The sequence below is a fragment of the Phoca vitulina genome, unplaced genomic scaffold (genome assembly GCF_004348235.1).
Source record: "Phoca vitulina isolate PV1807 unplaced genomic scaffold, GSC_HSeal_1.0 scaffold5, whole genome shotgun sequence".
Lineage (NCBI taxonomy): Eukaryota > Metazoa > Chordata > Mammalia > Carnivora > Phocidae > Phoca > Phoca vitulina.
The window spans coordinates 45,760,995-45,779,751 of NW_022589708.1; positions in this window are offsets into that span (position 1 = coordinate 45,760,995).

Consider the following 18,757-nt stretch of genomic DNA (forward strand, 5'->3'; position numbering starts at 1 on the left):
TCAAGGTATGACTACAGAATTTATATGATCTTGGCATTCCACTTTAGAATATAAGTTTCTTAAGGGCAGGGACTGAATCTTTTTTTTTTTTAAGATTTCATTTATTTATTTGAGAGAGAGAGAGCGCGCGCACAGGAGCACGGGCAGAGGGAGAGCGAGAGGGAGAAGCAGATTCCCCTGCTGAGCAGGAAGCCTGATGTGGGGCTCCATCCCAGGACCCTGCGATCATGACCTGAGCCGAAGGCAGATGCTTAAGCAGGCAGACGACTAGGCCACCCAGGTGCCCTGGGACTGAATCTTAATTACTAAACAACTTCAAATCCTTCCTAACACACAATCTGGCATGTGGTATCTATTTATTCAATAAAGATGTAATAAATTAATGTTTAGCCCAGATAGCTAAATTAATAATACTGTTGTATGGATTTCACTTATTTTTTTCATCTGCATGTTGGGATGTCTATCTAAAATAATTTTTGGGTTTTGGTGGGTATTAAACTGACAGTGTTTAGCCAGCAGGCTTAGTAGTTTATCAGGGCAGCTCTTGGAACCTGATGAGAAATCCATGTCATCAGCACAGAAGTAGGTGCTTGTCTTCTTATTTCCTGTGGCAGGAGGGTATTCATTCAGATCATTCAAGAGATGTATCAAATTATTTTGACATAAATTAAAAAGAAGTAGGGCTAGAACACAAGTCTCTTTCTTGGTTTCTGATTGAAATTTAACATTGAGAGCTCATTCCTATCTGCTCTGACTCTCACAGTGGTATTATGGTTCAGACTTTGAAGGGACGTTCATAGCCTGAGACCTGTGCTGAGATCACATAGTTTGGCCCATAGTGATGCCTGTCTGTAGAATCAAAGACTAACTGTAGATCAGTACTGCTGACAAAGACTTACATTGTTCTCAAATATTTTTCCAGTAAAGTAAAAATTTCTCCACAAAGCAGAAGGTGAAAAGAGGGTAGATATTTAGCAATGGTCAACAATGCAATAGCTTTATCTGAGACCCACATTTCTCTTACAAAGAATATTTTTTTGAGGGACACAGTTCTGTGCATTCCAAAGTATAATCTTCCCAGGGAGGTCCTCATTCATCCTTTCTAAATGAAGGTGTTTGCAATTTTTAAATATTTCTTTTAAAATTTATTTTCTTTTGAGAGATATGGGGGGGAGGGGCAGAGGAGAGGGGAAAAGAGAATCTTAAGCAGGCTCCACGCCCAGCACAGACCCTGAGATCATAACCTGAGTCAAAATCAAGAGTCAGATGCTTAACTGACTGAACCACCCGGGAGCGCCTTTTAAATATGTTTTTAGCAAAGACAACCCTCCACTCAAGTCAAATTACGTGGATTCAACTTTTTAAATCCTAGAACTTAGCACAGTGCCTTAGTACCTTAGTACCTTAAAGCAGAATTAAAACAAAAAATGGCTTTGGCTCATTTATTTGAAAAGTCCCAAAGTATGACTATTGTCAGTCCAAGCCTGATCTAGTGGCTCAAGTGATGCTGCTCATTTCTGTGTCTTTCTACTCTGCTTTCTGTTATGTTGGCTTCAGCTCAGTGTTCCTGCAGTTTTGCGTCTTGTTCACTGAAGTATTGTCTTTCTCTGTACTTTTCCACCTGCTCCTTTCTTTATCCAGAGATAAATGGAAAAGTTAATCAATTTCCGGTGACTTTTACATTGAAGCCATGGCTTTTTAGTTTGTAGACTTTCTCTTATGTGCAACAGTTACTTGACAGTTTTCAAAGCACTTTCAGATCCATGATTTTATTGGATCCTAATAGCCATTCCGTGAGGTGGGTAGAGCCTTCATCATTGTCTTCCTTTCACAAAGCTCAGTTTCTTGTTTGAGGTCACAGTTAATAAGGGTCTAAACACAGATTAAATAAACTTTCTCACACTAGATCTTATGCACTTTTACCTCTACCATGATGCATCTGAATTGTTCAGGAAATGAGGTGACACAGTTTACTAACAGGAGCCCAGTTTGCAGTTGGGGTTGATTATAGTGTTCTGGTGTATGCTGATAGTGAACCTGACCATCGGATGATGGCACCTCTGCTTCCACACTTGAAAAGAAAAGAATAAAAAGGTGGATGAAAATAAATAAAACAAAGACACATTGACAGATAGTACTTTAAAGGCAAATGAGATGAAACAGTGAAAGTAGACAAGGTGAACACACAAAATTCGATTGAACAGACAGAATATCTTCAAAGGCCTAAGTTAAGTCTTGTCTGATTTTAAAATAGTTAAAAGCAAGAAGTTAGTGCATTGCCAGAGCAAGACTGAGGACTATAGTATCCATCAAAGGGTAGAGTTGTACTGAGGACTATAGGTGGAATTTCCTGATCTAATATCACCAAACCTTTTTGGCAAGTGAGGACGGAAATAGAAAAATGACGAAAGTCACAAAGAAGAGAAAAGGTTTTTTTTATAAAAGTTAGAAACTTAATCAGAGGTTAAGAATAAGAAGCTTAAGTTCTAAAAACTTTACAGATTTTCATTTCCTACAGTTTGAACTGATTTAAGATAAGTAAGTAACCACAACTAATATTTTAAGAGTGAAAGCATTATGGGTTGTCAGAAAAAAACCCAAAAAACTTTTAGAACTATAGGAATTAGCTAATCATGGTTTCCAACCACAACTACAAAGCAGAAGCAGTTGGAACTCTTGTTAAAAATACAGATGCTCCAGATTCATCCCTGAAGATTTTGATCTAATATTTTGAGATATGGCCAAGAAGAATTGGTATTTCTTAACCTAGGTGCTAAGAAATTCTTAGGAATTGGGTCTGTCCTTGTTAGTTGGGGCTTTGGGTTAAGTGAAGTCTCATCTGTGAAAAAGAGAAATATGCAGAGAGACAAGTACCAATTCTAGTAAAAGGATTTTGAATTAAGAATTGAGAGTGTTCTCAGTTCTCAAGTGACTGTCCACAACATTGTCAAAATATAGAAAGTCTTTGTTAGTATTTCATATGTAACTCAAATAAATTATGAATGTGATAAATGTCTATTTTTTCCCAGAACATTGATTTATCTGTTTTATCAAAGGTTGTCCAGTGTGAAGGCAAAGGCAATGTATCTTAGCAACATGTTAATGCTTCTGAGTAAAGCTTAATGTGTTTCCCTACTAATCTTGATCCTTACAGCAACAGAAATTAATAGTAAAACTTAGTATGTATATGGTACTTTTCATCTTCAAAATGCTTTAGAAATATTAACTAATTTATGCCCCTCTGCATAAAATGTAGTGCAAGCCTTATTACTGCAGGGGAAGAAAATCTATCAGAAATCTGCTCTGGGAACTGTTGCACAGCATGCCGTGGGTCCTTCAGATTCAGCACTTTGTCAAATTGCCAATGGACATTGACAGAGAGCAAATATAATTTGGCAAGAAATGGCAAGAGAACCCCAGAGCCAGCAAAATGGAGCTTGTGGGAAACAGAAGTTGTGGGCTCTATATAATGTGCATACAGCCTTTGAGAGTCTACTTTTTACCAAACTTGGTATAATAAGTGTATTATATGGTAGATTCAAGTCCAAATCAAGACAAGAAGGACACAGCCATTGAGAACTCTTAAGATCCTGTTAAAAAGTCTTGTTGGCTTTCCAAGGAGAAAAATACTTATATGTTTAAATGAAACTTTTCTTTGACTGGATGTTCTTTTTCTTTTGTTTTAACAGCATGCAAACTTACCTGAAAGTTTCTTTTTGTGGGGGGCTATTACAAGCTGTTTTAGAGTATTTATGTTCGCTATTCCAGAATTACGACCAATTTCTCTAACTCTCCATCTGAGTTTCAAAGTTGTTTCTATCAAACCGAATCACATTTCCCACAATTTCCCTCAACTTCTCAAGCTTCTGTTTGGCTATTCCACAGCCAAGTTCATGCTCTAGTTTATCTTTAACAACCTCTCTAGACCAATCTTACGGGAAGGTGAAACTTGAATGAGGTATGATTTTATAGCATTGCCTTTGTATAGGTGTGCTCTCATTAATACATTGATTTTTATTCATTTATTTACCCAGTCAATCAAAATTCCTATTAATGAAATAATGTATATAGGATACTTAGCATAATCACAGTATGAGTACTCAGAAAAAAAAATGTTTCCTATTACAATTATATAATATGTACTGAAAAAATATTCAGTGCCTAATTAGGTGCCTGTCATATTTAACTTGCATCATTTCTTTACAATTTTCCATAATTCTTTTATTCTTATGTGAAGAGAATTGTACTTTAAAAAATGTGGATAAGGTCCACCTGCTTCTATATCCTGTATCCTTTTAAACTTGACCACATTCTTTTCTTACTTTGTTCTTATTCTAGAGCATCCAGTCTTAGGGTATGCACTGATTATCTCTTACCCAACCTTATTTCTGAAGTTGTTATCTACAGTGAGCCCTGTTCCTAGCCAACTTTCACTATTTTTTCCCTTACTAAAAACACCTGTTTGCTCAAGTTCTTGTTCTCTACTTCTTTTGGTCATGTGCTTCTAGCAAGGTTGATTCCATTTACTAATTCAAGTGTGCATCTTAACTGGTATAAGCTGGTCAGTGCCTAGAAATGCCCTGGTGATGTTAATCTTCTGGAGGTGAGCTTATATCCTTAAATGGCCCAATTGTACCAAAGGAAAGAAGAGCTGGGAGTGGGGGATGCTTACAAACCAGAAAGCATGCTTCCCCAGTTGTGGCTGGCAACCATTTTAGGACCATGAGGAAAACCTGCTTTAAGATGAAAAAGACCCTGTTGATGGAAGAAGAAATAAGAAAATTCCTAGATAATATATTTAAATCACTATTTTTTCTAATCCCAATATAATCTGTCCTTCAACTGCTATGATTAAAATAATTATGTTTTCTTATTGATTGACCAGTTTGAGTAAAGGTGTTTGCTACTTGAACAGAAGACTTTACAACTGTTACATAGTGCAACATTCCCAGTATCTTCAGCCCCAGGGACATGACATCTGACATCTCCTGAAAGATCCCTGGATCTATTAGACAGATCCCAACTATCTAATAATTTGGGCATAGGATTGTAGACTCATAGGCTAAGGGATCTTAGTGTTGTTTCATCCCATCACCTATCTGATATTTGATACTTTTCTATATCATTCCCATGGACACGATTTCTAAACTATACTGGTATGAGGGTTACTCATCCTTTCAAGGTGGTAGATTTTATCTTTGAGAAGCAAAGCTTGAAAAGTTTTTTTTTTTTAATTAAAAACTAAAAAAAAATTCATTTTAAGTAAACTCTGTGCTCTATGTGGGGCTTGAACTCATGACCCTTATTAGATCAAGAGTCTCTGAGCCAGCCAAGCATCCCAAAAAGTTTTTTTTTTTTTTTTTAATCTAGCCAGGATAAATCACTAGGCTAAGAACATTTAACAAACTCTCATTAAATCTTCAGAACCACCATATGGAGGTTATTGTTATTGTTGCTGTAAAGAGTTGAGGAAACAGGTTTAGAAGAGTTAAGTGAGTTGTCCATTATTATAAAGCTAATAAATATTACAGCTCATACTTTAAGTTAGTTCTGTCAGATTGCTAAGCTAAGTGATGTTCTCTGTAATTATTCTCTGAGCATGGTGTTAAAACACTAATTCATTTAATTCATTTACTTTTTTTTCTTTCACAGAACTTTTATCACTCTATTCCTCTTTAATTCCCATTCTACAAGAGAATCTTTGTCAGTTGCCTCACTAAACAGTGATGTACTGTGTCTATCACATTTTTTTTCAATCACAATTCTAATAACTTGGCAAAAAAGGTTATTCTGATATAATTTATAGTAAGGTATTTGATTTATCTCTGAGGCGGACAGTTGAAGAAAAAGCCAGGGGCAGGACCTAGGGATTGATCTGAATCATCATAAAATTTAGAAAGGGTGTGTGTGCGCACATGCGTGTGTGTGTGTGTGTGTGTGAGAGAGAGAGAGAGACTGAGTATGTGTATGAGGGTGTATATATGTGTGTGTTCAAGAAGGTTGGAGATAGCAAGAATCACCCTTCACCTTATTTTTTTCCAATTTCAGTACTTCAAATGTATATGCAGAAATTTCCAAGTTTTGCTGCCCTTATATTTTCTCCATATGGAAATTAACAAGCTAGTAAATCTTAAGCTCCATTTAGAGGCCAGGAAAGATTTGGAATTAGTTTATCTTTCCTATACCCTAAATTAGTTTAGAAGTGTCAGACTATTTCTACAAATTGGCTAAAATTTCCACAGATTAGTTTTGGAAGCAATGAGCATTCCAGCTTTTCCATCCCTTTTCAGGGTCCACTTTTAATTCCCAGACATCTTGCTGAGCCTGCCCTGTGGGGTCACAGTACTATTACCTGTCCTCAGTACCCTGAAAGAATTTTCCCCATACCACATTCCCTAGAGTTCTACTGCAACACTGACTCACAGTGTCAGTTGCAAAATTCAGTTTCTCTGGCCTGCAACTTGCCTTGTTTTCTCGCATTTTTGTCAGGTCGCACACTTTATTTTGTGTAAGTTAATTCTTCCCATATCCCCAGCTTATCTTGAACCAAAGTGGTAGATGATTAACTGCAATCCACAACAAATTAGAGCTAGGAGCCTGGGGTTAGCTTTAGACACTGGAATACCAAGGAGAAAATAAGATAGAAGCTCAGGTGGATTTGCTGGCCTAACAAAGAGGATTTAGGGACAGGCTACAACTTTAGGCTAGGGGTAAGAATCTGGAGACTAAGGGCTTATCCAGTATACATGGGATGCCAAACCTGAGATACTTTAGTATCAATTATGTTGCATCCTAACCAATAGTAGGGTGGGAAATTCTGATACACTCTGCCCTGGTCAGTCTTGGCTTGGTTAAGTTTATAGAAACAGCTGGACAAATCTGAAAAAGGCAGTCTCATATTGCCAAAGTTTATTTTCATTTTTATTATCCAAAGAAAAAGAATCCTCATGATTAAAAAGACTGAAGAAAGATAGGATATATTTATATCTATATATTTTCTATTAATAGTGCTATGTTATTCACAAGAAGGGTGCCTACCCCACCCTGTCTGAGTATCATCATTATGTTCATCAGACTAAAGTTTAATTTTTATTATTGAGAACATTGTAGATATTGTGCTGAACACCTTATAAACATTGTTTAATTAGTTGTCTACCAACTCTATGAAAAAGAACATGAAGTTTTGGAAACTTGAATGAACTGTCCAAAGTTAAATAAGTAAATAGTTGAATACCAAGCTGGTATTTAACTCAGGCTCTTTGAATACAAAGCGTGTGTTGGTAACCACTGCCTTTGTGGTAGTGGTAGAAATCACTCCCTGACATGCCCCAACCTCACTTTTCATTTTTGTCTTTAAGATGTCTGCCATTTGGGGCTTCCAGATGCTGTTTTTGGCTGGATTGATATATCTCATTTTGAATTCTTTCAGTTTCCGGTTATGGTGCACCCATCTGGCCTCCTTTTGCCTTGGACAGATTTCAGGATGATCTTCTGGACTTATACCGATGCTGGTCTAGACCCAGAGTCAAATTTCCCTACCTTTTACCCTTTAGTTTAGACCCCTAGACTATGTAGGACCTAGCACATCTGCCCTCTGGTTAACCTGGCCCATCTGCTATTGCCTAAACATTGATTCTGGCAGCTCGTATCCTAACCTGCTTCCACCCCCAGTGTCCATGGATAATTGCTCTAAATTCTCATTATTATTTATTAAATAAGAGTGAGCTATCAGTGTTGTACATTAAAGTGACAAAGTTAAGTTGAATCTAGGTCTAAAAATACTTTTCACCAACAACACCTGCATTGTTACTTACATGTTCATGAGACAGAATGTGAGAAGGAAACTGATGTCAAGTAATTAAAAGAAACGCTTTTATCTCTGATTTCCTTTCCTCAAAATTTAATGTTTGAAGTTCATAAATACCTGCTCCATGAAAAGGAGTAGTAAATATTGTGTCTCTGGCTTACTGGTCCTGACTAGCCTTCATTCTTAAAGACTAGAAACCCCAAAACTGAACAACAAAATGCAGTTAGCTTATACGTTAGTTTAACTCATGCAGTTTGCCCAGAAGCTAAGACAGAGCTTTTAGGACTCAGTCTTATACCTGGAACTTATATATTTTAAAGATTTTATTTATTTATTTGACAGAGAAAGACACAGCGAGAGAGGGAACACAAGCAGGGGGAGTGGGAGAGGGAGAAGCAGGCTTCCCGCAGAGCAGGGAGCCCGATGCGGGGCTCTATCCCAGGACCCTGGGATCATGACCTGAGCCGAAGGCAGACGCTTAACCGACTGAGCCACCCAGGAGCCCCTGGAACTTATATTTTTTATCAAGATGTTTATTCTAGAGGAAAAATAATGTATAGGGTTCAGATCATTTCTCTTTATATTCCAGGGCATCCACTTTTCAGCTGTGAGACTCTAAATAAATTATTCATCTTGTTCGTGTCTGATTTTTCATCTGTAAAGTGGGACTACAAGTAGTACCTCTACCATGGTGAGAATTAAATATCTACATTTCTTAGACAACTGTCATGAACACAAAGGTGTTATTATTTTATTAGTGTGTTGTATAAATGTTTATTACTATTTATTAGTTATTAATATTTTTGTTTATATCAGTGTTTTAAGTTCTAAACTCACATCATACTGCTTACTCAAAACCTTCGGTCTTTGCAAAATCAACACATTTGACCTGAATACATTCTCTTTTCTCTACACCTTCTACATCTGGCCTAAACATGCTTTTCCCTCGGTGTTTCCTCTTCCAGTAAAGAACTCCATGATTTATTCAACAGCTCATGCCAAAAGTTTAATTGTTATTCTTGTCGGTTTCTTCTGCCTCAATGCAAACCCTCCAATATGGTCATCCGTCAAGTACTGTCCATTTTATGTAAATAGGTCTCAAATCCATCTATTTCATTTCTACTGCTATCATCCTAGTTTACTACGCAAAGTATGGTCTGTGGCTAATGCAGTCCACAAAGTATTTGTTATTCTCAGGGAAATAAACATTGAAACGTGGAGTAATGATGATGTACTATAAGTTGACTAATTGAATTAAATAAACACTTCTAAAAACAAATGTGGAGTAAACATTTAGAATTTTTATTTTTTTATTTTTATTTTTTTTAAAGATTTTATTTCTTTATTTGAGAGATACAGTGAGAGAGGGAACACAAGCAAGGGGAGTGGGAGAGGGAGAAGCAGGCTTCCTGCTGAGCAGGGCCCGATGCGGGGCTCGATCCCAGGACCCTGGGACCATGACCTGAGCCGAAGGCAGACGCTTAACGACTGAGCCACTCAGGTGCCCCCAACATTTAGAATTTTTAAAGGAAATTTGTCACTGGGAGACATTTAAGCATATGATCATTTTTCTTCTAGTCTTTCACTTTTTATTATATTTTCCAAAAAACCGATCTCTCCTTTAGTTAATTTAAATAATCTCTATTTTTTTTTTTGGAAAAAAAAAAAGCAAAACCAAACAGAACCTGGGTGTATATTATTCCTGCACATTGAGGAGTATTGGTGGAGGGCTGTGTCATCTGTCGCTTGAACTGTAGCGATGCCTCCTAAGGTCTCCTCCCCTTCCCCACTTTCCCCCTTGATCCAGATTCCACTGGACCTGAGGACTTTTTCAAATGCAAATAGTTCTGTTACAACCATGGATCTCCTTAAGTCCACTTAATAATCTCTCATTGATATTAGCAAGAAACCAAAAAAACTCCTTCAGCACATAATAAATGTTTATTAAATATGTATTGAACATTTGTGGGACCTGGGTTCCCCCATGTACTCTTTTTCCTATTTCTCTTTCTCTCTCTCTTTTTTTTTTTTTTTCTCTTTTTGACTCCCTTCACTGACTGCCCTGGCATTGTCCTCCATTTACTTACTTGTTTTATGTATCGAACCTGTATTGCTTCTGGAGGCTTTCCAGAAAGCTCCCCAAAATGTCAGAACTTGTGTTTGCCAATCACCTGCCAAATCCCCCCCTTATTCAGTAGTTGGGAGTGACAGAGATAAGGATGCAGTAAGAAAATTTTGCCCAGTATAGAGAAGCAGTCCTTAATATCATACCTGTTGTGCCATCTAGGGCGTTAGAAGCAATCAGAAATACCTTAACGCTTTTTTGAATTTCAAATGTATTTCGGTAAACACATGTATCTACAACTTATTTCCTCTTCCCCTTGATTAGTTTATTTTTCACAGTATGTAAATAAATACTGTGATCACAGTGGGAAATTGTGAAGATAATCAGCTTTCCCCTCAAAAATTCTGTGCAAGAAAATAACAAACTAATGTGTATTGTGTGCTTGCTTTATGTCAGGCACTGTATGCTGACTGATTTATAAATACATTGTCTCATTTAATAAACACAGTAAGGGCCTACTAGGGGGGTAGTAGTTGGATTTCCATTTCACAGATGAAGCGAATGGCACCTACTGAGATTCAGAGCAACACACTTTTGATTCATTTTAAAACCGAATTTTGGCAATATGCTTGTTTTGCTGTTCAATCTTCATTGAAGAAAATAATGTAACTGCAAAAAAAAAGTTGCAACTGCAATAAGATTCCAGCTTAGGAATAGACTAACTTGATTGGAATTGCTGATGATAGGTGAAGGGGGCAGGAAGATTTGTGTCTCGATTTATTTGCTCACTAAATTAGCCATTCAGGTCTTTATATAAATGTCTGCCTCTCTGAGTATTTTACATCTTTCATGTTAAGGTGCTAAGACAAGAAAAATAATACCATATATAAGGATAGGAAAAAGTTAATTTCACTGCGGCTCTCTTCTTTGTAGTGCAAGTTCCTTGATTTAAGATCTGAGGCACTTCAAAAGCATTGTGAACTTGGCGAAGTAATACATCAGCTAAAATCTAGAGGCTTAAGGCTTGCACTCCTTCACCCCACAGGCTTTGTGTGATATGTAACAGAAAATGTCTTTTCATTAGTGCAGTTGATAAAGTTAAAACTTTTCTTGATTAATATTCTCTTGCGGAAATCAGTTACTGCCATGGATTTACACTGCAGATTTGCCATAGCAGTTCTAATTTCTTTTGTGCTAAGATTCAGCTGATACAGATTTTATTTAATAAGGATAATTGTTGTTGAAGGGCTGAGTTGGTTAATATTCCTGAGGTATCTCTGCTTCCAGATCTAAAAAAAGTTAGAATCTCTGATACTTGACAATGACCTTCAGTGATATTATGGGGATTTTTACAAGTCTCATTCAGGGAAATGGTGCAGGGAACAGGCTGTTTCATTGTTTTAAGGCAATGCAATGTGTAGCAAAGGTAAATGCCAGGTAACTGGATCAGATTCTGAGAAATAACGTGAAAGTTTCTGATATTCTACTTAGGTTTTCAAATATATCACTGAATATATTTAATTTCATGCATAAGTCACGTTCATTTATTTTAGCATTGATGAATAAAGTATTTTCTGGAAGTAACTTTCTTATCCTTATAAAGTAAACTAACCCTATCTAGGTATCATTTGCTGCAGTGGGACAGCTAATTCACAGGTGCTCCACAGTATTGGATTTATTTCCCGTGACTGATCACTTGCTTTTCTCTTCATTGTCCTGTCCCATAGAGAGAATCTTTTCTCTCTCTAATTGTGATCATTTCTTTTCACAGTTTCTTCTAAAGAAAAGTATATTTTTTACAAAGACAGATTCATAAAAGGAAGAATGATTTGTTCTTCAAAGGGAAATTTTATTTTAAAATTAATTATTCATAATATTTTTGAAGAATACCTAAAGCTTGCGATCAGTTATTTTAAATTCTTAGGTGTATACCAATCAGGGCAGAAAGATGGGTATATCAGGCAGGAAAGCATGATTCTTTTCGGGCAAATTCAATCCAAATTAGATTGGTCTTATTTTATGAAATCAAATATTCTCAACATAATTGTGTATGTTGTGTTTTCCAGGGAGGTTCAAATATACTCTTTTGGGAAGGAGAAAGTCATATATTTACCTTTCAGTTTTTACTTTTTTTTTTAAAGATTTTATTTATTTATTTGACAGAGAGATAGAGAGAGAGCACAGATAGAGTGGCAGGCGGAGGGAGAGGGAGAAGCAGGCTTTCCGCTGAGCAGTGAGCCCGATGCGGGGCTCGATCCCAGGGCCCTGGGATCATGACCTGAGCTGAAGGCAGACGCTTAACCGACTGAGCCACTCAGGTGCCCCGTCAGTTTTTCCTTTTAATTGGGAATCAAGATTCATTAAAGAAAGACACTCTTCATTGGCACCCAGTATTTGAGAAGTTCTTGAAGAAGTGTTTTCTGTGTTAATTTGAAGGCTAACATCGTTCCTGTGTTTGTACAGGCTACCTTCTTTCCATAACGGTACCCAGGTTGTAAAATCATAATAAGCAATTCTCTTTTCACAATGAACTTCTTGAAAATTATTTTTCCTCAAAAGCAGATTATTTAACTACCTACAGTAATTGTACCAACACAAGAAGCTTCTAAGTGCTGATTATCAATACATTTTTGAGTCAAATCTTTTTGAACCCCTGGAAAAACTGATGAAAGCAATTGACTCTGTTTCATGTTCATGTATGTAGATTTTGGACTGTAATTTTAGGAAGCCCATAAAGTCTTTGGAGGCTATCTTTTTTTTTTTTTTAAGATTTTTATTTATTTGCGAGAGAGAGAAAGAGAGCATGAGAGGGAGGAGGGTCAGAGGGAGAAGCAGACCCCCTGCTGAGCAGGGAGCCTGATGTGGGACTCGATCCCGGGACTCCAGGATCATGACCTGAGCTGAAGGCAGTCACTTAACCAACTGAGCCACCCAGGCGCCCTGGAGGCTATCTTTGTACCCCAGTTAAGAACTGTCATTTCAGGAGTTTGTTCAGTCTGGAGTGTCCTGGGAAATCCATTCTGGAATATCATTCTGGAGAGAATGAGGATAAATTAAAAGGGTATCAGTTATTTCTCAGTTGATGCCGTGTCAAATGACAACAACAGCATCTATTGCACACCTAGTATGTGCCATACACACCTGCTTCATGCACATTATCTTTTTTAAATTCTCTCAACAATTTCTGTAAGTTGCCAATAGTACCCACATTTAAAAGTCATTAAAACGAAGTTTCAAAGACAGTAAGAAGCTTGTGTACAGTCATGCAGTTATCTTCAGTTGCAAGAAAGAGAACACCCAGCTAAAGTGTGCAGAGTAATGGTAATGTTTTTTATAACATCTCAGACGGCTTAGAACTGTTTTTTTTCTCATGGCAAGAAGTCTGTGCATAGGTAAATGCTGGTTTTGAGCAAAAGCTGCATAGCACTGGGGCTCTGGATCAGCATGCCAGGTAGGCTTTTGACTTCCTTCTCATTCTCCAAAGATGGCTGCCTTTGGAAAACAAAGGGGGCCTCTCCTTAAGGACGACAGTCAGTTGTTTCTAGAACTTTTTCATTATATTTTTGCTTTATCTGATCATTTATAGTTGGGTTACCTGTCCATCTCCAAACTAGGAGAGAGATTGGAAAAACTAATATTTCTATTATTTATCTTCAGTGGTTCTAAACCAAGGGCAGTTTTGTCCCTCAGGGAACATTTGGCAATATCTGGAGACGTCTTTGTTTGTCACAGCTTTGGAGGTGGGGATGATACTGGCAAGTACCAAATAAGAGTTCCAACTTATATCATGTGTTATAGTATTGTATTTTCTTTTCCAGTGTCTCACCTGAGTAATCAGTCTTTCTTCTAACAGGTTCCCCTTTTATTTAGTGCTGAATATCTGACTGAAAGTGTATTTGGCATCTTATTAGAAGCATAGAGCCTTGATTAAGACTTGAAGTTTGCTGCCTGAGCAAAATTTTTCTACCTAAAGCATAGTGAAAAGATTTTGTTATCAAAGTGATACATGAGGTTCACTATATTTTTTGCTAAATTTAATTAATTTGTATTAAGTTAGAGAAGATATGCAGAATATATATTTTTTACCACGTACAACCCCCCCCCACACACACCCAAATGAGAATACAGGTTTTACCTGATCATCCTTTAGCTTTATCCTAAGTATATTATTTTTAAAACTTTGATGTGTTCAGGGAGAAGTAGTTTCCCTGGGACAGCTGTAGTAATCCTGACTAACATGAAAATAGAAAAATGAAGGATCCGGAGAACAGAGAATTTTTAGGGCAGTGCAACTACTCTGTGTGGTACTATAGTGGTAGATACATGTTATTATAAATCTGTTCATACCCATAGAATGTACAACTTCAAGAGTGAACTATGATGCTAAGAACTGTGAGTGATAAAAATGTGTCAATGTAGGTTCATCAGTTTTACGAATGTGCCACTCTGGTGGGGGATGTTGACCGTGGGGAAGCTTATACATGTATGTGTGAGTGCAGAGAGCATATCTCTATACCTTCTGCTACTCAATTTCACTGTGAACCTGAAACCGCTGTAAAAATCAAAGTGTATTAAAAATTAAGGATCAATAATAGCTCATCCAATAAAATATTGGAAATGAGGGTACGTGTGTGGAGACATATTGCTTGTTATTTAATCATGAGTTTCAGAAAGGCTGACCTTTTGTCTTAAGGTGTTACTGAGAATCAGCTATAGATAATGAAGACTGGTACAGATGCAGAGGGCCTGTGACCTACTGATCTCATTATATCATTAGAAAGGAACATTGCTGGTCTTAAAAAAATGTGTTTTTTCTTTGTTTTTAATTTAAATTGTATGTTACTGAGATATTTCTGACTCACTTGGATTTTTTCAATGACTCTAACTTTTTTTCAGTAATAACATTAAATAACATACTTCCCCTTCTTGTTTTTCTATTGCTCAGCAATAGCATTTGTTGGCCATAGGAATGGGGCTGTTCATGGGGAAAAGCTTGAATGTATGAGCTCCTGAGGTTATAGGTATATGTGCCTGATGGACTAGTACATGAATGGGTGATTTAGTTGGTCATATTGATGATGATTTATTTGTATGGCATTTTATTAAGGGATTTAAAAAGACTAGTATCTTTCCTTTTTGAGCAATCTTAAAAATGGAGCAAAGGAATAATAAAAAAAAAAATCCAAAACTAAAATGTTAATGCCAGGAGACTAACCCAAATCTTCTAACAGTATCAGCCTTGCATGCAATTCTCTTGTTTTCTCTTGTAAATCATGGCTTCCTGCTTTTTTCTTCAAATCAATGTGTTGTAATAATGGGATGTTTTCTGAGCACCTCTCCACAGCAGGTGCATTTGTTAGGATTCATTTAATGCTTACAACAATCCTAGGGGATAGGAACAGTTATTCATCCCATAATACAGATGAGCTAACAGAAGCAGGAAAAGGAACTTGCCCAAGTTTATTTAGCTGGCAATTAACTGGTAGAGCTGGCATTTGAAACAGAGCAAGGTTTGGAGTTAGATCTTTTCTTAACCAGTATGTTATGAAAATGAGACGTTTGACAAGTTACCTTTGACTTTCTCCTCTCTCTCATCCCCCTGCAGGTGGCCAGTCAACAAATGCTATTAATTTGACCTTTGAAAAGTTCCACATCCCCCTCCTTTAATCCCTCATTCTGTTACTCCATTCTCAGTTTTCATGTTTCTCACCTGAACTGTTTATTTATTACTAGAGTTTCAGTGTGTCTCCTTCCTTCCATCATCTGCTTTCTCAAATCTACCTGCTACCTGCTGTGGATTCTAAAGTATAGCTTGAATCTTGTCACGATTACCCATGGTGCTCAACAGCTCCCCTCCAACCTTAAAAATCCTAACCCAGACTTGCCCTGTCCCCAGAAATCTGACCCAAATAAACTTACCTGCCTCATGCTCCACCATACTTTTTCAGATTTCTGAAATGTGTTGCTCCTATTTCTTGAAGTGGAACTTTCTCTTCTGACTTTGCTTCCGCTTGTTATTTACCACGTATATCCGTGTCTTCTCAAATTGTATACAGTGCTTGAAAGACAAAAGGAACTCAATGAATATTTTCTCATCAAAGAAGTAAAAATTGAGCAGAAATGCCCCCTCCTTCATGAAGTGTCTCCTGAGGCTGTCTCTATGAAATCACAGGTATATTTTCTCCCCTTTGTGAATTCCTGTGGAACTAATGGCCCTCACCATTTTCAAAATGTTGGTATTTTCTTCAGAAGGTAAGAGAGGCAAGAAATTTGCCACTAATCACTAGAGTATCCTCAAATTATACTTTATTAGTAGCTGTGGTATAAAGATAAAAATACTGCAATTGCAGTAGATACCTGAAATTTGAGTTCTGATTCTATCACTAATTTTTGAGTTTCTCCAGCTTTGATTTTTTTTTTTTTACAATCAATAAAATATATCCAATAATATTTTTATCACAAGGCTATTGTGAAGGCTAAAGAGATGATTAAATAAAACATTTTACAAGTTGTAAAGTGCTATATACTCTCAAAGGAACACTGGTATTCTCAAATTCAAAATTTTATTAACATTCTTGAAGGCCAACTCTAGGCCAAGTATTTCACATGTTTGATATCATCTTATCCTTCCAATAGTTTCATATTACTATTCTTATTTTACAAATATGTACTATAAAATTAAGTGACTAACTCAAAATCACAAGGCTAGGAAGTTAAAGAACTCACATTCAGATCAATCTCCTTATTTTAAATCTTGCATTCTTTCCACCACCTATAGTGATACCTTCATTTGGCAAATATTCACAGCACTGGAGTATAGAGGTTCAGAGCATTCTGTCTCAAGCTTAGCAGTGCCTGGGGTCAAAAGCCAAGATTTACCATGTATGAGTTGAGGGACCTTGTTCTTGCTTTTAACCTATTTCAGCATCATTTTTCTCATTTGTGAAATGGGTATAATAGTAGTAATTTCCCCATAAGGTAGTTGCAAATATTTAACGAGTTCATATATGTGTCTTAGGTCTCATTCCCTAGAAGCAGAGCTTGAGGCAGAGCTAAAGGAAAGAAAAGGAAAGAGGAATGCATAGGGGTGGAATGTTGGGGAGGAAGCTAATAAGCAAAGAGGTGCTCTCAGCAGCAGCCTGATCCCACTGGCAGTGGAGGACTACAGATTATACCACAGATCTGGTTCTAGCTTAGGTGAGAGTTGGCCTTTTGTATATCCCTGTGTGAGTCAGTCATTGGCTGCAGCTTGCTCCAGGGAGGTGGAGGTACATAAACTCCCAGGCTCCTTTCTGTAGAGGGTAATGTTTAGAAGAAGAGGTCAGCTTTGAGCAGTTTGCAGCCAGCGCATGTGGCAGCTAGGTGTTCGGTGCACAGAGCCACTAACGCGGTTCCGGGCAGCACACCAACAGAATTCACTGCAATACACAAAGTGCTTACAACTGTATCTGGCTCATTGTATTCTGCCAATAAAAGTTAGATTTCATTACATTATTTTGCTCGTAAGTCTTCTCACATTGTTTCATGTGTTTAGGTTTGGCTTTCTAAGCAGAATGTAAGTTCCTTAAGGTCAGGGACCAATTCTAATTCTACCTCCTGTGCCACTCACCTACAGCTATAAATCGATGCATTGTGATGGCCGCCTAGCAGTTCTGATTTATGTCTGGCGCTGAGAGCTGGACTTCTGCCTACTTTCTTTTTTTTTTTTTTTTCCTGCCTAAATGCCTGCTTTTTATCACAAAATATAATAATAACTTAGAATTGCTTCTATTTTGGGGGGAAATATCCCCTTACAGAGGTATGTGCGAAAGGATATAATTGTATTTTTATCTGTACCAGACACATTTTCTTCTAACTTTGTGCTCAATACGGTTCCCCAAAATTTGTTATTTTATTTGTGAACTGAGTTTGTCAATATTTAAAGTGGAAGTTATTAGACAATGCAGACATACTCTTATTTTTGCCAATGCCGACTTGTTCTGGAATAATTACTTTTTAATATCTAAAGCAATTGAATTGATCAGAATATTGATCCCATTCTCATTTTTGATCATTGTGCCATTGATTTAACATTATCACTGGCTTTACCAAGCAGGGTAGAATACGAGGTGTCTTGTGCATTCATCTTTGTTAAAAGATAAATGCATGAGACAGGCTTTAAAAGCTTTTTAAAGTGCAAGATGCTGGAACTGCATTTTCAATCTGCATTCTCTCCTGCTGTTTTATGGAATTTATTGAAAATGTGCCTCTTAGAGGTCAGATCATTTCTTTCTTCAAGTGGAAAAAAAAGATATAAGTAATATATTAAAAGGCCTCTAGGATAATATCAAGAAATTAGAAGAACCTCATTCTATATTCAGATACCCCTTCTCTTGAATATTATGAGTCATCAAAAATAAGAATCACAATTCATCTGTTTCTAGCTAACTTCAGACTTTTACGTTTTTAGGTTTTATTGGAACAGAGTGTACAGGACACCTTTTTTTCTTTCTCTCTCAATTTTTCCGTACTGTCAATCTCCTCCCATTAGGTAATTTAGAAGGCCACAAATCGAATTAAAAATCTTGAGAAACTCGGTCTTATCTAATTTGAAATCTATTAATTGATTAAAATTGTTCTCAAGGGCGCCTGGGTGGCTCAGTTGGTTAAGCGACTGCCTTCGGCTCAGGTCATGATCCTGGAGTCCCGGGATCGAGTCCCGCATCGGGCTCCCTGCTCAGCGGGGAGTTTGCTTCTCCCTCTGACCCTCCCCCCTCTCATGTACTCTCTTTCTCTCTCTCTCTCTCATTCTCTCTCTCAAATAAATAAATTTAAAAAAATCTTAAAAAAAATAAAATAAAATTGTCCTCAATTCTTCAGTTCTCAAACACTTTAACATACTATTC